At 34.8% G+C, this 21,688-nt stretch overlaps 1 long non-coding RNA gene across 6 annotated transcripts in view; it reads left to right on the forward strand.

Moving 5' to 3' along the window:
* The window catches only part of LOC145683315 (uncharacterized), a 547,679-nt gene that overhangs the window by 320,212 nt on the left and 205,779 nt on the right, over positions 1–21,688 (forward strand). For all 6 annotated transcript variants that reach the window (XR_014131031.1, XR_014131027.1, XR_014131030.1 and 3 more), the window contains one exon: positions 1,512–1,532. This is a non-coding gene — a long non-coding RNA (uncharacterized LOC145683315). The remainder of the gene's footprint in view (positions 1–1,511; positions 1,533–21,688) is intronic.

The following is a 21,688-nucleotide window of genomic DNA, read 5'->3' on the forward strand; positions in this document are numbered from 1 at the left end:
GGTACGCTTATCCTTTCGATATAGGTTTTAAGCGGTCATCTTGCATTCACGGTGGCCATAGATTTTTAATTAAGCTTTTGTTTACATTTTGACCTTCCGCAATTATGGACAGGGTTGTCGTAGAAAGTCGAGACGTGTTCCATCTTCTTTCACTTAAAACGATGTTCTACCTCATTTATCATTTGAAACGTTTTAGTTGGACCCCACCTGGGACCATGTGGGGACCCTGGGACAAGACGCTTTAACTTAAGTCGTTGTACTTTGAAAATAATGGCACACTTCCTTTCCTGTTTTCACATTTATCTCACCACTTCAGATTTATAGGGGTGACCATGTTCCTTTTCAATTAAGATTTGTTTACACTTTGACCCGTCGCCATTATGCACAGGGTTTTTGTACAGAGTCGAGATTTGCTGCATTTTCTTTCATTTTACAACAGCTTCCAAATGATGTGCCACTTTATTCCCTTGCCATTTAAAAATTTTGGGTGGCGCCCTGTCTGAGGCCCTGCGGGGAACCCTGGGACAAAGTTTCTTACTCCGAAAAGTTTGTCCTTGAAAATGATGGGATACATGTTGGCCGAGTTTTCCACTTACCCAACCGTTTCCGAACAAATGACTCGGTTCAAACTATTCTGCCAGTATATATATATATATATATATATATATATTAGTTCTTACATTACAAAATGTATTGTAACTCACGACATTCCGCCCGGTGGCACGTATAACTTTGGGATTTGCCTAGTTACAACATATCAAATGCAAACACAATTGTCTCATTCGGATCTCAGCGGGGCCAGTGCGGACCCTTCCTTGTAAGATAACATATGGGTCCAAAACACCAGAAAAACCTCCACAGCCATAACATAAAACCTAAGGCCCGTCCTGCGGGCTAAAATACGAACAACGTACGGCGTACGGGCATAGTGCCATAAATGTTATAACTAAATTTGTAACGTTCAGGAAGGAAATATTCATAAAGTCATTTTGTAGTTGATATATCGATTGCAATACATTAGTCTCATTTGCAACACTTACTGCAGTAGAAAGCAGAGAATGCCCAAAAGCTTTGTCAATGCTTCTTCGTATTGATTTATTTGACTCACATGAAGAAATATACAGTTAAGGGTGATTGTGATAGTATCATAGTTTGGCATTTATAGTCTCAACAGTGACATTTATTACAGGATTCTAGAATGTTTAATTCATAATGATAACATTTTATTGTTTGGAAAATGCTGCTACCATGTTCTGTGTTGCAGATATGATGGTGATTTATCAGATTGTACTTTAATATTATTTTATGCCTAAAATATAGGTAATCCCTTCACGATACTTAATACACCGTGTAATATAATTATATGGATACAATCATCCTTTTTTAGAAAGAACCCCGTACCTCATCTTGTTACAGTACTTATTTTGTTATCAATATATTGAGAAATTATGTATTTGATAATTTTCATTTAAGACAAAGTGGTACTAAACGTACAATTCTCATAATTTCAGGACATGGACGAAGAGATTCAGGTAAGAATTGTTAAGGTACATTTATTCTTTTCTTTCATAAATCTATCCTAGCTACCCCACTAGGATTTGCGATTGTGTTCTATTGATAACCGTAAACGTTCAGCTATTAAAGATAACTGACGAACGAAACAAAAACTTCGTACTTTCAAATTAGAATATAATTTTGCATTTTAGGTTAAAATTCAAGGTTCACCTCTTTAAGCATATTTTGGTATATGAAAACCATATTTTAGATTTTCTCATGTCTTGTGATTCGGATTTGATTATATAATGAACTTCGTGCGGGAAATTGTGTAAATTATGATATTTCACATCGTATATAATTTGTAGCCTATCTATATAGGATGGTTTTGCACTCAAAGTTAGGTGTATAATTAATTACGGTATACCTTACATGGTGGCTTGAGAGGTAAATATATTGATGGAATACATAGAGAGAGGTACAACATTGAGAGGTAAAACATTGGTTCATCTACAAAGAAGAAACAACTTCGATATGGTTCAATTTTTAATTAAAATCATGGGTAAATTACATTGTAATTTATACTTCAGTTCTTGTCTATTTGGTTCTTTCAGTTTGCAAATAGTATCTCGAAGTTAAGTACTTTCAATTTTAGATGTTCTTTGTCTTGCCAACAAATTTGCAGGTCTTGTCAAGGTAAAGCAATATTTGGAGAAAGTCAAATATCTCATCTTTTACGACAGTACAGTAAAATACTTTTTCTCACTTCAGTCATATATGTTGGTGCTCAAATTGAAATTTTAAAAATTCTCTCTCTCGTGGGAGATTTGTTTTATACTTTGATAAAATCTTTGTTCGTAAATGCATTTGGATAGTCTATTCTTGGTTTTATTATTCTAGGTTGTCCTCTGCCCTTCTCTGTTGACAGGGGAAATGGGAGAATTGTATTTGATAGGTACTTCGACGAACAGAATATGTGTCAGTTACGATTAGTAACGTAATCTTAAATGTGTGTAAAAGAAACGAAATGAAGTGAAATGCATGGACACGTTGTTCCTTCTTTTTCTACCACCTTCATGATCTCTCATCGGTCGTTAGTTTCCTTCAGTACTTCTTCGTACATTTTTCCTTTCGGCCTATTATATGCGCATGATTCTGCACCCCAACCACATTTGAATTTTTTCCAGCTTGGATAATTCACCTTATCTCAGCGTCTACCAGACTGACATGTAAGTTCAGTTTCATTAGAAAGAGTAAAAAAGAGTGAGGAAAAAGAAGCAGAGGAAAGGAGGTAAAGAAGAAAGAAAAAGGATACCACATGTAAAGGATTACTGGATAATTATAGAAATATGGTAAGGGAACTTGAATAGTTATTAAGAGGTGATTTACGTTCGAAGGTTATTGCTTGAGGGTCAATTCTGAATAAATCCCGAAGAGACATTTGTTCCCTGGGTCCATCCAAGTGCACTAGTGGGAGTTGTCCTAACCCAAGACAGGTGACAAAAAGTTTTAATTTAATGGTTTGTCTATTATTTTGAAATGTTAAATAACCTGTATCCAATATCTAAATATTTATAATGGAGATCGAATACATATCAGCCACGGAAAAAATAAAGTAATGTATATATTTCCCACAAATAAAAATTTTGAGATTTCTGAAAAGACTGTACTTATTCAGGCTCATTATGTTATTTTGGCCTCTCTCCCAGAGGGGGTTTAAAATATTTTAAAGTTAGTTACCTATCATGACCTCCGTCAGATACTAATACATATAACATGCTATTGTGCACTTGTTATGAACACTATCATCAGTGGCTTATTTACGATTTTGTATCGGGAGGGGCTTTGCAAACTTTCGGGGGGGGCTTTGCTGGAAATGTGAAAATTCTGCAAGATATTTAATTTACTTTACTATACTAAGTAAGATTTCGGGAGGGGCTTAAGCCCGGAAGCCACCTCCCTAAATACGCCACTGACTATCATAGTAAACCAATATTAAATACTACCACTTAAAACTAAATTGATCATTCATTCACACATACTTGACATACGTACATAACAGCGTATCGGCATGGATGAAAAAAGTTTGAAGAAACATCTAAGTACATTTATTACATCTATTAAATCTATTAAAGATTTAAACAGAATTTTATAGGCATGCAATAAACATACATATAATTATATCAATAAATACACCAGGTTGAACAATAGCAATCCAAGGATATATAATAGGGTGGGCCGAAAAAATCGAAAGTTGATGAATCGACTTCCGATAGTGCGGTAAACTTGCCTCATGACCTCAAAACAACGTCTGCGAGATTTCAACAAAATCGGTTAATACCTTGAGGTTCCTCAGAGCTGCCAAAAATTTGAAAATTAATCAAAACACGTTATTTTTTAAATATTTTTATTTCATAAAAGTTTTACATTAAACAACTTCCGACAGCAATTAAAATTCACTTTTAATAGTCTTTAGCAATAGTAAAAAATTTCAACTATATCAATCAATATCTTTAGGTTCCTCAGAACTGCCAAAAAATGACAAAATTTCACCAAAAACCCATTTTTTTTTACAAATTTTTAAAATACTGTTTTTGGTACTAATTTTATTCCTTAAAAGTTTTACATTAAACCACTTCCGACAGCATAACAAATTCACTTTTAATAGTCTTTAGCAACAGTAAAAAAATTCAGCTACGTCAATGAATATCTTTAAGTTCCTCAGAATTGCCCCCCCCCCAAAAAAAATCACCGAAACCCACTTATTTCACTATTCAGTTCTTAAGGTTCATTGTTCATTAGTTTTAGTTTGCACTGTAGTCAGATTTGTGATCAAACTTCGGAATTGCCGCCTGACTAGCCAGTTTTGCACGAATGAATTCGTCCCTTCTCTGGAAACCACATACCATTTGGGACGCTTCTGTGACCACCTTCACACAACGCTCAACGGCCTGGGTGTGGCACGGAAAGGCTGAACACGCCCAGTCCACAACTGTTGCCTTATTTTGGATCAATGACTTGATAAAGTCTGTCTCCACATTCTGCATGACTGGAGGCGAGGTAAATTTGCAGTTCATCCAGTCAATAATATCCACATAATCTGTTCCATCAAAATTGATTTTAGGAACTTCAAACACTCTGATGACACTCTCTCCTTGCTCCCTTGCTTTCAGAATTCTTCTGAGACCCAACTCTCGAATGTGCGCACTATTGTCGGTCACCATGGAGAGGATAATGTTTTCCGGATGAGCAAAGAACGCGTCTCTGGAGATGACCTTATCCACTACGTTCTTCAGGTTCATTGGCAAATATCTACTGGTGTGAATGATGTTCCAGAGATTACGGGTCCCGTCTTTGATTGAATGATTGCACTTGATTGTAAACCATCCGGGTACGTAGCACTTCATGACGAACTCTGCCAGTGTCTTCAACTGAGGTGTTGGATTCTCTGTTGCTATGTATAAACGGAGAATGCGGTTGGCTGTCGTAAGCCATCGGGAAATTGACAGGTGCCCTGGAAAACGCCTGGACAAATCGTCTCTGCAAACTCCGGATTTCACTGCTTGAGAAATTTCTAGCAGGTACTTTTGGTCAGAGCTAAGGTAATTCGCATTGACGTTAGGTAGCTCGCAATCTATGGCTTCGAAGGTCGTTACTCCCAGGCTCTGACATTCCTCCAGTTGCTGACCAATCTCACCCCCATAGGATCGTGGACCCCTGGTTGCACCATCCAAGTGCTCAAATGAAATGCTTCAACGGAAGCTCGTTTAGGTGCAGAAGGCATATCAGCCACTGAAGGGGTCTGTTAAGCTTCTCTTCAAGGCGGCGAATGATCCCACCTTTCAAACCTGTGTTGATAGCCGTACCATCACAAACTACAGCGATAAGGTGTTCCAGATCGTCCCCAATATCCGCCATGTAAGCAGTTATGCTTCTGAAAATGCTATCAGCTGAGCCAGATGAGGGTGTAACGTGGCCGATATACTTCGATCCTGGCTCCTCGATAAGAGAAATGTGCTCTTCAGTCTTGCTCCTCCAATATGACTGAGACTCTTCTTTCTCAATGTATATAGTTTTGTCTTTCCTTCCGTCAAAGTAAAGACCTTTCACCTTGGTGTCGTTTCCAGCTTGAAGCGAACCTCTCACTTTCATCTTCTCTCTTCTAATCTTATTCTTATTAATTACAAGTACTGTTTCACCTGGTTTCACGAGCTTTAGATCTTGCAGAACACTTGTGGCAATAGCTGCCGTGGCACGGTCTGAAACGCCGAACCTGTCGCTAGCCAAAGCTGTTTTCGCAAGATGGAAGCGCATTTGTGATGTTGATGATGATATGTTTTGTATTGTGGGACTGTTCGTGCGGGTAATTGTAGCGGTGCTGGCAGAAAAGAAGGGCTGGTGGTCAGTTTGCTCGCTTACAGTTAGTGTCTCAGACAGATCCATTGCCTGCATCTCCTCTGAATCTGAATCTGAATTGCCTTCCTGCATGTGCATAGTTTCACATTCGAAGTACGGCTGATCGGTGGCCTCCATTCGAAGAGCCCGCTCTTTCCTTATGGAATCACGGTTCCTTCTGTCTTCCCTACGCTGAATCCTTTTAGTTTCATTCCTATCCACGGAGCCAATCTTCCCTTTCCTCGCAGTCCTCTAGTCCAAAAGAAAGGGTTGCTCAAGTGAAGGAACCTTTTTCCTTCTTTCACAAGTGCAGGTTTTGAAATCCTTGCACTTGCAAGCAGCTATGTCAAAAAGTTTTCCCCCAGCTTCCCTGATGAATTCATCCAGTTTAGCGGCATATTGCGGTTTCTCATTATCAAGTTTGTAGTTCTTCTTTAGTGCCTGATACTTCACGTGGAAACATTTAATCATCTTGATAACTCTGTCGTGACTAACAAGTGGATGGAACACTTTTGGTACAATTCCTCAACTTTTACTGCAACTGTTTAGGCAATAGCAGAAAAACTTGGGTCCTTCTTATTGCGTGCAGCATTTATAATGTTGAACCTCTCTTCTAAGCAACATCCCAGTACATCGAGGATAGTTGGAAGTTGGCAAGGATTCAAGTCCTTTGGTGGTCCGATTATCGGACACTCCATTATGCTCCGCAATACTTTGCTTGACTTTGGCCTAGAGATCACGGACTCGTTCTTGTCTACTGGCTTGCAGGAGGCCCTTTCGACGTTAACTCTAATTTCTTACTGTACTAAAATAACAATACTTTTTACCTCAATTCCTTGGCTTGAGTTCAAAGAAAATGGAACAGATCAACACGTTTTATTTTAATGTTGATTTAATAATTAATATCTAATTGCACTAAAATAAAACAAAACTTTTAACCTCACATTGAACGCCACGTATTGACTGTTTCTGATTTATACGTACAACACGCTTCTCAACCGCTCGCTAACAATTACCAGTTCCAACTAGTTTACTCTTTACTACGTACAGTGTTGCCAACTGAACAATTGGCAATTTATCTAAAAAAAATCAGAATTTGTTTTACTTGCCTAAATAAAATATTATAAAGATTTTCAGAAAAAGTAGGATTTTGGTGAAATTTTGTCACTTTTTGGCAGTTCTGAGGACCCTGAGATATTGATTGATATAGTTGAAATTTTTTACTATTGCTAAAGACTATTAAAAGTGAATTTTAATTGCTGTCGGAAGTTGTTTAATGTAAAACTTTTTATGAAATAAAAAAAAATTAAAAAGAGGTATCTATATATATAAAAGAGAACGCACAAAATCCTTTGTCCGCTCATCACGCTAATACGGCTGAACCGATTTCTTTCATTTTTGGGGGGTTGTTAGGATTTGGACCCTAGATGGTTTTTATCATATCACTTTAATTTTCAATTACCAGTGTCTTGAGATAATTGACCAATCAGGTGTCAATACGTAAAAAAATCCTTTGTCCGCTCATCACGCTAATACGGCTGAACCGATTTCTTTCATTTTTGGGGGGTTGTTAGGATGTGGACCCTAGATGGTTTTTATCATATCACTTTAATTTTCAATTACCAGTGTCTTGAGATAATTGACCATTCAGGTGTCCATACGTACAAATCCTTTGTTATTAGTTCATCATAGGTATAAAAATAAACGTATTTATATGCAACCCGCATGACCCTGTGACTCGGCGGGTTAACATAACTGACAGGCGCTATAAATCACTTGAAAGCGAAAAAGTAAAAATTATCTAAGTAACAAAGTTTATTGCGTTCGGGGGTGACCGCAGCGAAGCGGGGCGGGTTAACATAAATGACAGGCGATATAATGTTAACATTTACTGCAATCTTCTATGGTTTTTATCATATCACTTGAAAGCGAAAAAGTAAAAATTATCTAAGTAACAAAGTATATTGCGTTCCGGGGTGACCGCAGCGAAGCGGGGTGAACGCTGCTAGTTTTGAATAATTTTCAAATTTTTGGCAGCTCTGAGGAACCTCAAAATATTAACCGATTTCATTGAAATCTCGCAGACGGTATTTTGAGGTCATGAGGCAAGTTTATCGCATTATCGGAAGTCGATTCATCAACTTTCGATTTTTTCGGCCCACCCTAATATATAAGTACATATATTTATATATGTATTAACAGACAGATTAAAAAGGAAGAAAAATTATATTTTTATTAAAGTTTTTTTAAATATAAGTCCTTGAGGAAGTATTGTATACAATATGATGAGTGAAAAATTGAAGATAAAAATTGAAATGGTTAGAAATGAGTTTTTATCTCATATATGAAAATATTTAAAGTAATTATACGAGTTCTGTCTTGTACTCTCATAGCAGCTATAATATCATACCTATTTTCGAATCATCGTTTCTGGTGTCCGTGCATTTCACTTCATTTCATTTCTTATACACACATATAAGATTACGTTACTAATCGTAACTGACACATATTTTGTTCGTCGAAGTACCTATCGAATACATTTCTCCCATTTCTTGGATCTAGAGAAAAGATTTTGTCACTGACATCAAAGTGACGGTTACTTATTCTTTCCTTTACTTACTATCCTATTCACTGACTATTTTCCAGTTAATACAGTACATAAATGTTTTTGGACTGGCGTTGTTGCGTCATCTAAGTAAATTAATACTAAACCGCTCGGGTAGTACGTTTTGTGGTGTTTTCTCAGGTTAAATATAGAATTAAAGATTTGAATTTCAACTAAACAAATATAACAAATTTTATTGGTAAACAAAAATCGGAAACAAATGTAAAACTTCCACTTCTATTCGATTGGGTTCTGGAATATACGGTTCTGCGGTGTGTATCTCCTTTTCTCCACACACATTAGGTTTTGGCTGCTTGTTCAGCAAATCGTCAAAGAAATCTTTCCATCTATGTATGAGGCTATCCGTATCAGCGAGAACTATTCCGTCAGATTTCTTTAATATATAAGCACGAGGTTGATAGCCTTTCTTAAATTCGCTGATCCCCTTATACATGTCCCGAATATTTTTATTTTTACTATTATCTTCAAGTTCCTTAATTTTAGCTTTCATAAAATCTCGTTTCTTTGTTCTAAAAGTTTTGGAAGTTTTCCGCCTGATATCTGCGAAATTTTGTGTAGTTATTTCATTCGGATTTTGTAGTCACCGTAATGTTGCCTGTTTTCTCTTCTCGGTCAGTTTAATGCATTCTTGGTCGAACCATGGTTTGTTCCTACGTATCGCCGCGTGTCCCATTTTTTCTATTGCTGAACTTTTAATGTTATCTCTAATTTCAATCCAAGTATCCTCAACACTAGTGCACTCCGAGTCTTCTAAAACCGAGAATCTATTCGAAACTTCAATCTGGTATTCCTCTCTTACCTGCCTCTCTTCTAATTTCTTTAAATTAAATCTCTCCGTTTTCGGACATTGAGTATTACCTTTATTCAACGATGATCTCTCCCGTATTATCGCTGTTACCAGGTAGTGATCAGTATCACAATCAGCTCCTCTAAACGACCGGACGTCAATTATGCTAGTTTGTCTTCTTCTATCTACTAAAACGTGATCAATTTGATTATGTGTTTTTCCGTCTGGTGATGTCCAAGTGTATTTATGAACGTCGCGATGTGGGAATTTTGTACTCTTCACGATTAGGTTTTTGGATGTTGCAAAGTTCACGAGTCTAACACCGTTGTCATTACTTTCCTTATGCAAACTTTCGTTCCATATAATCGGTTTGAAAATATCATCTCGTCCTACTTTCGCATTGAAATTCCCTAATAGAATCTCCATATGGTATCGCGGGAGTTGGCCAAATATGTGTTTCACTTCTTCGTAAAAACTATCTTTTATATCGTCACCCCTATCTTCAGTTGGAGCATGTTCATTTAAAACAATAATATCACACCACCGTCCCTTAAGAGTAATAATAGAAAGTCTGTCAGTAACAAATTCAACCCCTTTAATTGCTGCTAATATTCGTTTGTGAACGAAAAACCCTGTTCCTAACTGGTGATATTTATTTCCTTCCCCGTAAAAGAACGTAAAATTTCCGGAATTCTCAGATCCGTTTCCTTCCCACCTAACTTCCTGAACTCCTACTAAGTCCATCCTGTATTTCTCTAACTCACTCGTTACAGATTTTAACGCGCCTGCCTTATAAAGACTTCTAATATTCCATGTTCCAAATCTCATGTCCATTTTCTTTTGCTCATGTCGTGTCAAGTTATCAGTCCTTGTCCGAGGCTTTTGTGAATGTTTCTGAACAAGTACCTTTTTTTTTTACAGGATGAGGGTGTTAGCCTTAACCAAACCCCCAAGCTGGAGGACCACTCCTAGTCGTCTGTCCGCGACTGCTTATTCAGTATATTCGCAGCTAACCTCTATATCTAGAGGCCTTCTCCTCGATCCGCAACCTGAGGACGCGCCATGCCGTGGTGACAGGAACCCACGTTACACGGTCTATACACATGTTACCATCACTAAATTCGTAACCCATGAATTTTACCTTTTCCTTACACAGTTTACTTTTCTTGGGAGAGACAGTTATTCCCCATTCTCTACATCTTTCTAAAAAATTTTCCAAAGTTCTTTTATGTGACTTTATATCTGGACTTGTATAATAAGGTCGTCCCACAAAATATCTCACTGCTCGCCTAATAGATCTTTAAATATACTATGAAACAGATTCGCTAATACAAAAGGTGAAACACAGAGACCCATAGGAAGTCCTCGGAAAGCTAGAAGTCTATCAGGAGTGGCAAAAGCAGTATACAATTTAGATTTTTCATCTAATAAACACTGGAAGAAGCTGATTTCCCATCGAGGACGCTAAAAATACGATGTTTACCTATGTTTCCTAAGATACTTTCACAATTAGGAGCTGGAAAAGCCTACATAATTACTTTTTCATTCACAAAAGAATAATTGACAACTAGTCTCTTGCTATTATCACGATTGTTAACCAAAAAACAAGGCCGAGATGTTGGGCGAACCCCTAATCTCTTCTACAACTCCCTGTTTTATTAATTCGTCTACGTAATTATTCAATTCTTTCATCTTATGTTTAGGTAAAGCATAAGGCTGCTGAATACTAGGTTTATCATTCTTTAACAAGATTTTATATTTAAAATTTTTGATAGTACCTAATTGATCTGAGAAAACATCTTTATATTAAGTTAGTATTTCTTTGACATAATTACATAAACTTTCATCAAAAATATAAGTTTGAATATCGCCATTACCTTGGGTTTCATTCATGACTTCACCCAACTCATAGTCATGAATTGTGTGGTATACTGGATTAAACACGGGCTGTCCTGCAGCAGGGGAAAAATCGGTAGCCTCTTTTTTTCGCTCTCCTATGCCACCTTTCCTCGTCTGTGGACGCTGAAGATTTGTTTGACTGGTAGATGGTTGTTGATTCAAAAGTCCAAGGTTGTTTGTCCTCTCCCCAGCAATGCCTAGTGCGCCTGTCGACATGGCTGTTGGATTGGCAACCCTGTAACGAGAATTCCGAAACGATTAGTTTTCCGTTTTTGAAACACTATTTTTTTCCAGTTTCAAGTTCACAGTAATACCATCCTTACCCAGTAGTAATTTTTTGCTGTTTATACTGAATACATGCTTCGTGATTCTGTAAAAATTGTCCTCCAATTAACAATGAAATATCCGGAGAGTCTATCACAAGAAAACAGTCGGTAAATTGTCTATTGTTAATAAAAAATGAATTTCCACTGCTTCATTAATTGTAATGGGTTCATGACTCATAGAAGTAACTACACGAATTACTGTCTTTCTTTTGGGGGAAAACTTTAACTTTATCTGTTCGAGTAATGTTCTACCGATATAGTTTGTACTACTGCCAGTGTCTATGTAACAACGCACAGGGATATGACACACGGAAACCATAATCTGAACCATATAATCTTGCCTTTTGTCCGAAATATTGTAGCATTTTCTGTTGTCTACCAAATTTTCTTTTCTTTTTTCTTTTCTCAAACCACACTGACGCCAAAAATGAATTCTCATTCCACAGGAATAACAATGTCTATTTTGACTCTGATTTACTCTAACATTAGGTACGTTTAAACCACTAGGTACTTGTGACTGCAAGGTCGCATTTGCATAATCTACATTATATTTCCGGTTAGAATCGTATGTTTCAGCAAAGGACAATAATACATGTTATTGATTGGGAGTTGAAGTTAACAGAAATATATTACGAATTTCAGGTGTGATAAGATTTACTATCATGTTACAGAATTCTACGTCACCCATGTACATGTTAAATATTTCTAAAATATTTTATTTTTCTAGAATAAATTCCTTAAATGTTTCTTCTGGACGCATTACTCTATACAGCTTTTCTCTTATGATTTCTGTTTTTATAATACTGCTTACATATTTTTCTACGATTCTATTACGCACTATAGCCCAATTAGCATCTTCATTTATGAACAGTTGGAAATCTAGAACTAATGGACCTGCAATTCTACCTAATAAAAGCACTAATATGATATCTGAAGGTGCCACATTCTCTTTTATCAAACTGTTACCCTGCATTAAGAAATGACAAATCTGGTAGCCATCCACGGAATTTAATATGGGTATATTATTAACCAAACTTTCTACTGCTTTAAATGCACTCAAGTTTTTAAATTTACTGAAATCGCATCTGATACCTGTATTCTGTCCTATATTAGGAGCATGACTTACGGTGTCGTGAGGGATCGTAGCTCCCGCAAAATCAATCAGATCCTCAACAGGTCGCATCTGACTACTTCTGCCTGGTTCTACATGCCCAGACAAACACAAATTTCTCACATTAGCACTATAACCACTGCTTTAAATGGGAACTTTCTTGAGAGCGATTAGGAATATAATTCCCCCTATTAAATTGGTTATAATTATCATATGCCTCTGCAGCGTACATGAAATTCATAATGACTTATATCTAGTTTAACGTGCTTCTCTTTTACAAATCAACTTCAATTTACAGGTTGAATTTATCAGGTTATATTTTTTTCTAATTGGTTTACAGTCCAAGCAAATATAAATTTTCTCTTGAGCATAAAGCTCTGGCCTAATGAGAAACACCTGAGTTATGAACACTGGGTATTTTTGTCTTGTTGCGGCATCTAAGTAAATTAATACTAAACCGCTCGGATAGTACGTTTCGTGGTGTTTTCTCAGGTTAAATATAGAATTAAAGATTTGAATTTCAACTAAACAAATATAACAAATTTTATTGGTAAACAAAAATCGGAAACAAATGTAAAAATAACTTCTCAAAAATGAAACTTTTAACTCAAACAAATTTAGGTTAAATCTCAAGTAAGTTTGACTATCCGAAAATTTGTTGAAACAGGAATTTAAGAAAGAATTTACTATTAAGCATATTATCTCGTAATACAATATAAATTCCAAATAAATGTTTCTTTTCAGTCGTCATGCCAAATATAGAAAAATAACAAATACATACCAAATGTCCTCTTGTGGTAACATCTAAATGTCCAATTCAATGTAACTTTTCAAACTGGTATACAACACAACTTTCTTTTATAAATTCACCTTTTTCACAACTCATTATGGATGTAATTTACACATAACTAATATAACTTTCTTTTCACTTTTAGATTTTCACTGAATGCCGAAAATAATACGAACATATAGTATAACATGCTTGAAAACGAAAAATTTTGCCTACAAAAGAAAAGTAGGTGTAACGATACCTACCCAGTGTTCATAACTGAAGAGGGGAGGTTAGCTACACATCAACGAAAACTCATAGAGGGCAGCACCTTCCACAGAACAGTCATGACACAAGGTAGCCAACTCGTAAACTTCTAGGACTCGTAAACGTTACCTATCCCAGAGGCTTACTTCTGTTGAAGCTGCTTTATTTTTTTTTCAGAACAAATAAATTTTGTCACACAACAGCATGTATACACATTTGTCATTAGATTCACAATATATATTTATACATATATGAACGAGAATTTTTAATTTCAGAAGGATATTATGCTTTTGTACCGTGAGCACGATTACTGAGGTGTAAACACTGATCAAGTTTGAGGATTCGAATGGGAGGGATGGAACTGAAATATAGTTTCATATAAGAATTTCGGTTTACTAACTTGAGGGATACATTAGAGATGTTGTGATTTAGGGATACATTAGGGTTACGATGACCTGTCTTAATCCCATTCTACATGCAGTTAGGGTATTACAGACGATATTAGTCGTTACATATGATACTTAATAATATTACAAAGATTGAAGAGAATATATAACATGCGGCGATATATTCTAATATTCACATTTTATATTAGTTGAATATTTCGGGACTATAATATCCAAGAACCATTCGGGATAGGTACCAAGATTCTTTACACATATTTATGTATTCAATTCACCATTACACATTTCACTTTAATATAATATTTATATTCCATACAAATTTATATAATTATATATATACTCAATAATTATTTAAACTTTCAAATCAATAACTCCGAAAAATTAATTTTAAGCTTGTAACATATTACATAAGATAATCCAAATATATCGCTAATTTTCACAACTGTCTGCACTACGATGAAACTAGTATTCTCAAGCATTTAATTTAAACTGGCAGACATTTGATTCGCATATCAGGCATGAAAACACATAATATGTACAAATATATGATTCTAAAAGGAGAAAACTAAATTTGGGCCCAAAAGAAGTATAACATTTACGTTTATGGTTACCAAGAGAAAAACAGTACAGATGACTGATATTTCATGGGAATTCTAAATAAATAATGAAAAAAGCATAATTTTATTGTGTTTGAACCATCACTCACCTTTACAGTGGCTCGAAATATGATAGAGAAACGTTTTCTCAACATTCTATATCAACGAATACATCCATGATTCTTGTCTCGTCACATCTCATTTGGTAGTTTAGATTCAAAGATATACAGTAAAGGGTGGATATTTGTCATGTTCAAAACGGAAGGGTGCGAAGGTTAAAGAAAAAAATCTTGAAGATGATTATAGAAGGCTGATAAAAAATAGAAAGAAAGAAAAGAAAAGTGGCGTGCCAAAGGAATCAGCGAGGATACTAAAACTGTAAAGATTAGTGATCGAATTTACACATAAAACAATCCACAACCAAATATATTTCCATATGCAGAAAAAAGATGGCCTACTAAATTCTGTGGTCTAACTGTGTCCCTGAGTGCCCGAGAACAAGTCCGTGCTTTCTAGGCAACCATCTGATAACAATGGTGGATCCCAGTTGTTTCAAATTTGTTGTCATTACCTGATGAAGAACTATTCCGTCATGATACATTTACTCTCCTGACAGAGAGGACTGTAAACATCCTTAAATGTATGGAAATGGTTCATTCAAAAGATTCGATAAATTCTAAATTTGAAGTGCTTACTGTAAAAGATATACCACCAAAAAAGAGAACATGTAAAAATGTCAGTCAATTGCCTCTTAGGATAGCTTATTATAACGTACGATTACAATTGAGATAATGAAATTTTTGTTTCGAGGGCCCATATATTTTTGAACGTACTGTGTACTGTAGATTTTTCAATATATCATTTTTTGTCCATGTAGTAAATTCATTTGTTCTTTACTTAAATCAAAATCTATGAGGAAACTTTGGAATAATTTAGTAGGAATTATATTTTGAGGAATAATCTTTATTTATACATTATTTCAATGAAATCCCTATATATGTGCATACCAAATAGATGAATGTTGAAATTATACACTTTCATGCTACATGAAAGGATAGGCCCGGACTTGGACAGAAATTTTTGAAATTATCCACCAATCTGATATTTGTCAGAATAATTTAAACTCGCTTCGTCCCTCAGTTTTGCAAATATCTTCTCAGAATCCGGGTGCACATTGTTTTTACTACTTTTCATTGGTTTTATATTTTCAGCCGCCAAAACTTTGTTTTGAATGGAATTATTTCCGGCGCTCTCGTATTAAGTCGTGTTTCTTTTCGCTTTTCAACTTGGGAAAAGCATCGAATAATAACACGTTGATTTGCTTCAAGGATATTTTAGTGAGGAAACATTAGTAGCCACAAGAAATTAGATAACGATACATAAGTCAGTCAAATAGAAAATGAAATGAAATTAAATCTTTGAGTTTTACTTTATGCCGGTTAGGCTAAAGGAGACAGTGATGATGAGTAATGAATGAAAATGGTGGAATGAAGAAAGTGGGAGGAAATGGGAGAACTCCGAGAAAACCCAAGCACGCGGTGTTTGTCCACCACAAAGTTCACTTGGCGGGGGCTGGGATCGAACCAGGGACCCCGAGCATTAGAGGTGAACGCTCTACCACTGAGCCACCGTAGCCGCGATTACTCAAACAGAGTCCTTCGATGTAGAAGGGAGTGTTGAACAGTAAAATTCTGCAGTGCAAACATTCAACAAATAGGGAGATATGGACTTCAATGAAAGCGACGACATGTTCCTAAATGTTATTACTGATGGAAAGTATTCATTCCCGTTTGTAATCTTTTCAAAACAGTTTGAAGATAAGTGCTTTCTCTTGAAAACTCACGTTATTCTAAAAATTTTCTTGTTATTTTACGATAGGCCTGTCCTTATATAGCTTCTGTAGATTTTTTAAAATTATTAACATGACGGTAGGTGTAGGTTTATTTACGGTTAAATTACATTTCAAATTATCCATGTAAGTTAGAAAAGGAACTCTAACTTACTCCTGAGTTGATCACAGCTTCCAACAATAATTGGCTAATTCAAAATTCTTAATGGTTCTTTGCCCATCAGGAAAGGGGCCTATTTTTCGTTTCCATTAATAATAATTGGAAACTATGATTTAGTTGATAGAAGGGCCATTGGGATCTGATTATTTTGTTTCCGTTTTCTCACTTTATAGAGCCGGGTTTAGATGGTGAAATTTGGTGATTAGTTTGATTCACGTATATTTCAGTAGTGTAATAATATGGATTAATATGATAAAGGATATGTATTAATATTGTTTTTTTTTTTAGGTTTTCTGGAATGTAGCATGTATGAGTGCGTGTAATGTTAGTATTTTGAGCGTAGCGATGTGGGAATGAAAATGTGATTTATTTCTTAACGGACAGTGTATTGTTGCTCATCAATTATTCGTCTCCTTTGTTGAGTTCTTTATACTTACATTGATTCATAAAGAAATTCATAATAATTCCGTACCCTAAGTGCATAATATATTGCTTATGCCTCCGATAATAGTGTGCTTATGCCTCCAGTAATTAAATAATTAATTGTAAACTTCGCTTTTTCCCTTAACTCGAAGTGTGTATATGTGCCTTTATTTTTGTCATTCCGCAGTTTAAATTCTCTTACTGTTGCTTTCTGTGAATGATCGCACTGTTAACGTTTTCCGAAATATAACAGCATGTATTTATGGATATTGAGTTTTCGCTGCATACAGAAAGATTCGAACATCTAAAAGAAGTATACTATGGTTTGTTTGAAAGAATCTGATATCAATTCATACTAAATCGCAAGTAATGATTAGCGTTGTATAGTAGTTTGTTGTTTTTAATATATATATATATATATATATATATATATATATATATATATATATATATATATATATATATATATATATATATATATATATATAGAGAGAGAGAGAGAGAGAGAGATTGGTTAGAACAGTCTTGGCCGTAATTGTAAAGTATAGGATGTCTAAAAATAAATCGACGTCATAGGAAAACGATTAAATGTGTAAGTAAATAATGATAACATTAATGATATATATTGTCGAAAGAGTGAATAAATAGAGGATGCCCATGCGTATATGTGCTCAAGCAGTAGACTTTATTACGATGCCTTATTGTATTTATATAATGATAAATATTTAGTACATTACTCATTCGTTTAAATATCGTGTGAGGTGAGTGTGTTGTGGATAACGTCGGATTGTATCTCTACTTTGTGGCTTGACATTAAATAGTAATCGGTCATACTAACTGATCATGCAGCCTAACGATAAGAATAGTGGTCATATAGCAAATGACTTCCTGTATTTACCTGTTACTCACACAGCAGAATAACAGTTTGCAGAATTGACACAATTTAAAAATATGCCTTCCTTTAAATTTTTCCAAGTCACCTGAATAGGCTAAGTTCACTACTGCTAGAGGAAATGACGAAATGGATAGGATCGAATACTATAGAAAATATATTACAGCGGATTCTCGTTATTCCGTACCAAGGTGTCTATTCTCCAGCTCCAAATATTTTCAGTTTCGTTAGTTTTAAAGGAAGTAGCGATTGAAATTAATTGATAGCACAAGTTTGCGCCCTTATGGGTGTGGGAGCAACTAGTGAGATTTGGCAAATAACAAACTAGTACAAACTTTATTTTTTTTTACATTTGGTAAATTTCAGTAAGAAAGTTTTCTATTTTATCGACTGTATTCTAGTTTGCATACTTTACTTAGAGGTCCTCTCAGTTTCTAAGGTGTCGGATTATTATTTTTTATTTAGAAATTATAAATTAAGATACAATACCAACCTTCCTTTTGGACCGGTAGTAATACGAATAAATTGGTCCCACAAACAGTTAATGGTCAATCATTCCACTGGGATTATTTCTTGTGAGATGGTTGCCTAGAAAACAAGGACTGGTAATAGGGCACTCAGAGGCACATTTGGCCAACAGATTTTAGTAGACGAAATTTTTTCGGCAGGCTGAGGATTGTTTTATGTGTAAATTCGATCACTAATCTTTATAGTTTTAGTGTTCTCGCTGATTTCTTTGGCACCCCACTTTTCATTTCTTTCTTTCTATTCTTTATCAGCCTCTATAATCATCTTCAAGATTTTTTATTCTTTAACCTTCCCACCCTCCAGTTTAGAACATAACAAATATATACCCTTTAATATATATCTTTTAAATCTAAACTACCAAATGAGATGTGACGAGACAAGATCCATGGATGTATTCGTTGATATAGAATATTGGGGAAACGTTTCTCTATCATATTTCGAGCCACTGTAAAAGTGAGCGATGGTTCAGTACACAATAAAATTTTACCTTTTTCATTATTTATTCGGAATTCCCATGGATTATCAGTCATCTCTACTCTTTTTCTCGTGGTACCCATAAACGTAAATGTTATACTTCTTTTAGGCCCAAATGTAGTTTTCTCCTTTTAGAATCATATATTTGTACATATTCTGTGTTTTCATGCCTGATGTGCGAAGTAAAGGTCTGCCAGTCTAAATTAAATGCTTGAGAATACTAGTTTCATCATACGTGCGTTCAGTTACGAAAATTTGCGATATATTTGGATTATCTTATGTAAAGTGTTAGAACCTAAAAATTAATTTCTCGTAGTTATTGATTTGAAAGTTTAAATGATTATGGAATATGTATATATTAAAATGTAAAAATTTGTGTAATATAAATATTATATTAAAGTAAATTGTGTAATTGTGAATTGAATAAATAAATTAATATGTGTAAAGGGTCTTGGTACCTACCCTGAATGGTTCTTGGCTATTATAGTCCCGAAATATCCAACGAATATAAAATGTGTGTGTGTGTGTGTGTTAGAAAATACCGTCGCATGTTATATATTCTCTTCAATCTTTGTAATATTATTAAGTATTATATGTAACGACTAACATCGTCTTTAATACACTAACTGCAATTAGCATGGGATTAAGGCAGGTCATCGTAGCCCTAATATATCCTTAAATCTACCCTTAAGTTAGTAAACCGAAATTCTTCTCTAAAACTACATTTCAATTCAATGCCTCCCAAACGAATTCTCAAACTTGATCAGTGTTTCCACCTCAGTAATCGCGCTCTGGGTATGAAAGCAAAAAATCTTTCTCAATTTAAAACTTTCGTTCGCCCTGCGAAAACGAACTAAGCGCCACTTTCATACTTGTAAGAAAATTACATATAAAGGTTGATGTCCAGGATTAATGTAGCCGTAATCAAATGTGAAATTGTTTCTTTTTTGGAAATTTGTTGGTTTTCCTCTCTTGTCGATTGCGCAAAATGTTCTAATGCTTATCAGGAACCAATCTTCGCATTTACGTGGATTTTCAAAGTTTGGCACTTAGTTCACTTTTGCATAACACGGTATATATATATATATATATATATATATATATATATATATATATATATATATATTGTGATCTAACGATAAATGTGTGTACGTGGTAGTACTATATTAACTGAAAAATAGTCAGTGAATGGGATAGTAAGTAAATGAAACAATAAGTAACTGTCACCCTGATGTCAGTCACAAAACCTTCTCTCTAAATCCCGGAAATGGGAGAAGTGTATTCGGTAGGTACTTCGGCGAACAGTATACGCGTCAGTTGTGATTAGTAACGTAATCTTATATATGTGTATAAGAAATGAAATGAAGTGAAACATGGACACCAGAAAGAATTAGTCGATAATAGGTGTGATATAGCTCGTATGAGAGTACAAGAGAGAACTCGTATAATTACTTTAAATATTTTCATATATGAAATAATTACTAATTTCTAACCATTTCAATCTTTTATCTTTCACTCATCATATTGTATACAATACTTCCTCAAGGACTTATATTTAAGAAAACTTTAATAAAAATGTAATTTTCCTTCCTTTCTTATCTGTCTGTTAATACATATATAAATATATGTACTTATATATCCTTGGATTGCTATTGTTGAACCTCGTGTATTTATTGATATAATTATATATATGTTTATTGCATGTCTATAAAATTATGTATTTAAATTTTTAATAGATGTAATAAATGTATTTGGATGATTTCTTTAAATTATTTTCACCCATGCCGATACGCTGTTATATATGTATGTCAGTTTGTGTGAATGAATGATGAATTTAGTTTTAAGTGGTAGTATTTAATATTGATTTACTATGATAGTGTTTATAATAAGTGTGTAATAGCATGTTATATTTATTAGTACCTGACGGAAGTCATGAAAGATAACAAATTTTAAAATATTTAAACCCTCTCTGGGATAGAAGCCAAAATAACACGGTGAGCCTGAATAAATTGTCTTTTCAGAAATCTCAAAATTTTTATTTGTTGGAAATGTATACATTACTTTAATTCTTTCCGTGGCTGATATGTATTCGATGTCCATTATAAATATTTAGATACTGGATACAGGTTATTTAACATTTCAAAATAATAGACAAACCATTAAATTAAAACTTTTTGTCACCTGGGCTGGGTTAGGACAACTCCCACTAGTGCAGTTGGCTGGACCCAGGTAGGAGTAGTTTGAGGGAACAATTGTCTCTTCGGGATTTATTCAGAATTGATCCTCAAGTAATAACCTTCGAACATAAATCACCTCTTAATAACTATTCAAGTTCCTTACCATATTTCTATAATTATCCAGTAATCCTTTACATGTAGTAGCATTTGCTTTTCTCCTTTTCATCTTTCTCTTTTCCTCCTTCTGCTACCTTTTTCCTCACTCTTTCTTTTCCTCTTTTTAATAAAACTGAAGAGGGTTCCAGACTGTTAGCTGTTCCTATGGACGCAGTCATTAAATGTCTTTGATGTTTCCCTTCGAGAGTCCAATATGAATTATTTAAGCCTAAAATATACGAATGAAGCAATAATTCAAGAATTCATTTATTTATTTTCATTTCGTATCAGGGTGAACTATCAACTTAAAGATTCAGTTCAAGTCTGGAAGCTTCAATCACGACGCTTTTTTTCA

This window comes from Thermobia domestica, chromosome 4, assembly GCF_964235325.1.
Source record: "Thermobia domestica chromosome 4, izTheDome1.hap1.1, whole genome shotgun sequence".
In the NCBI taxonomy this organism is placed as follows: Eukaryota; Metazoa; Arthropoda; class Insecta; order Zygentoma; family Lepismatidae; genus Thermobia; species Thermobia domestica.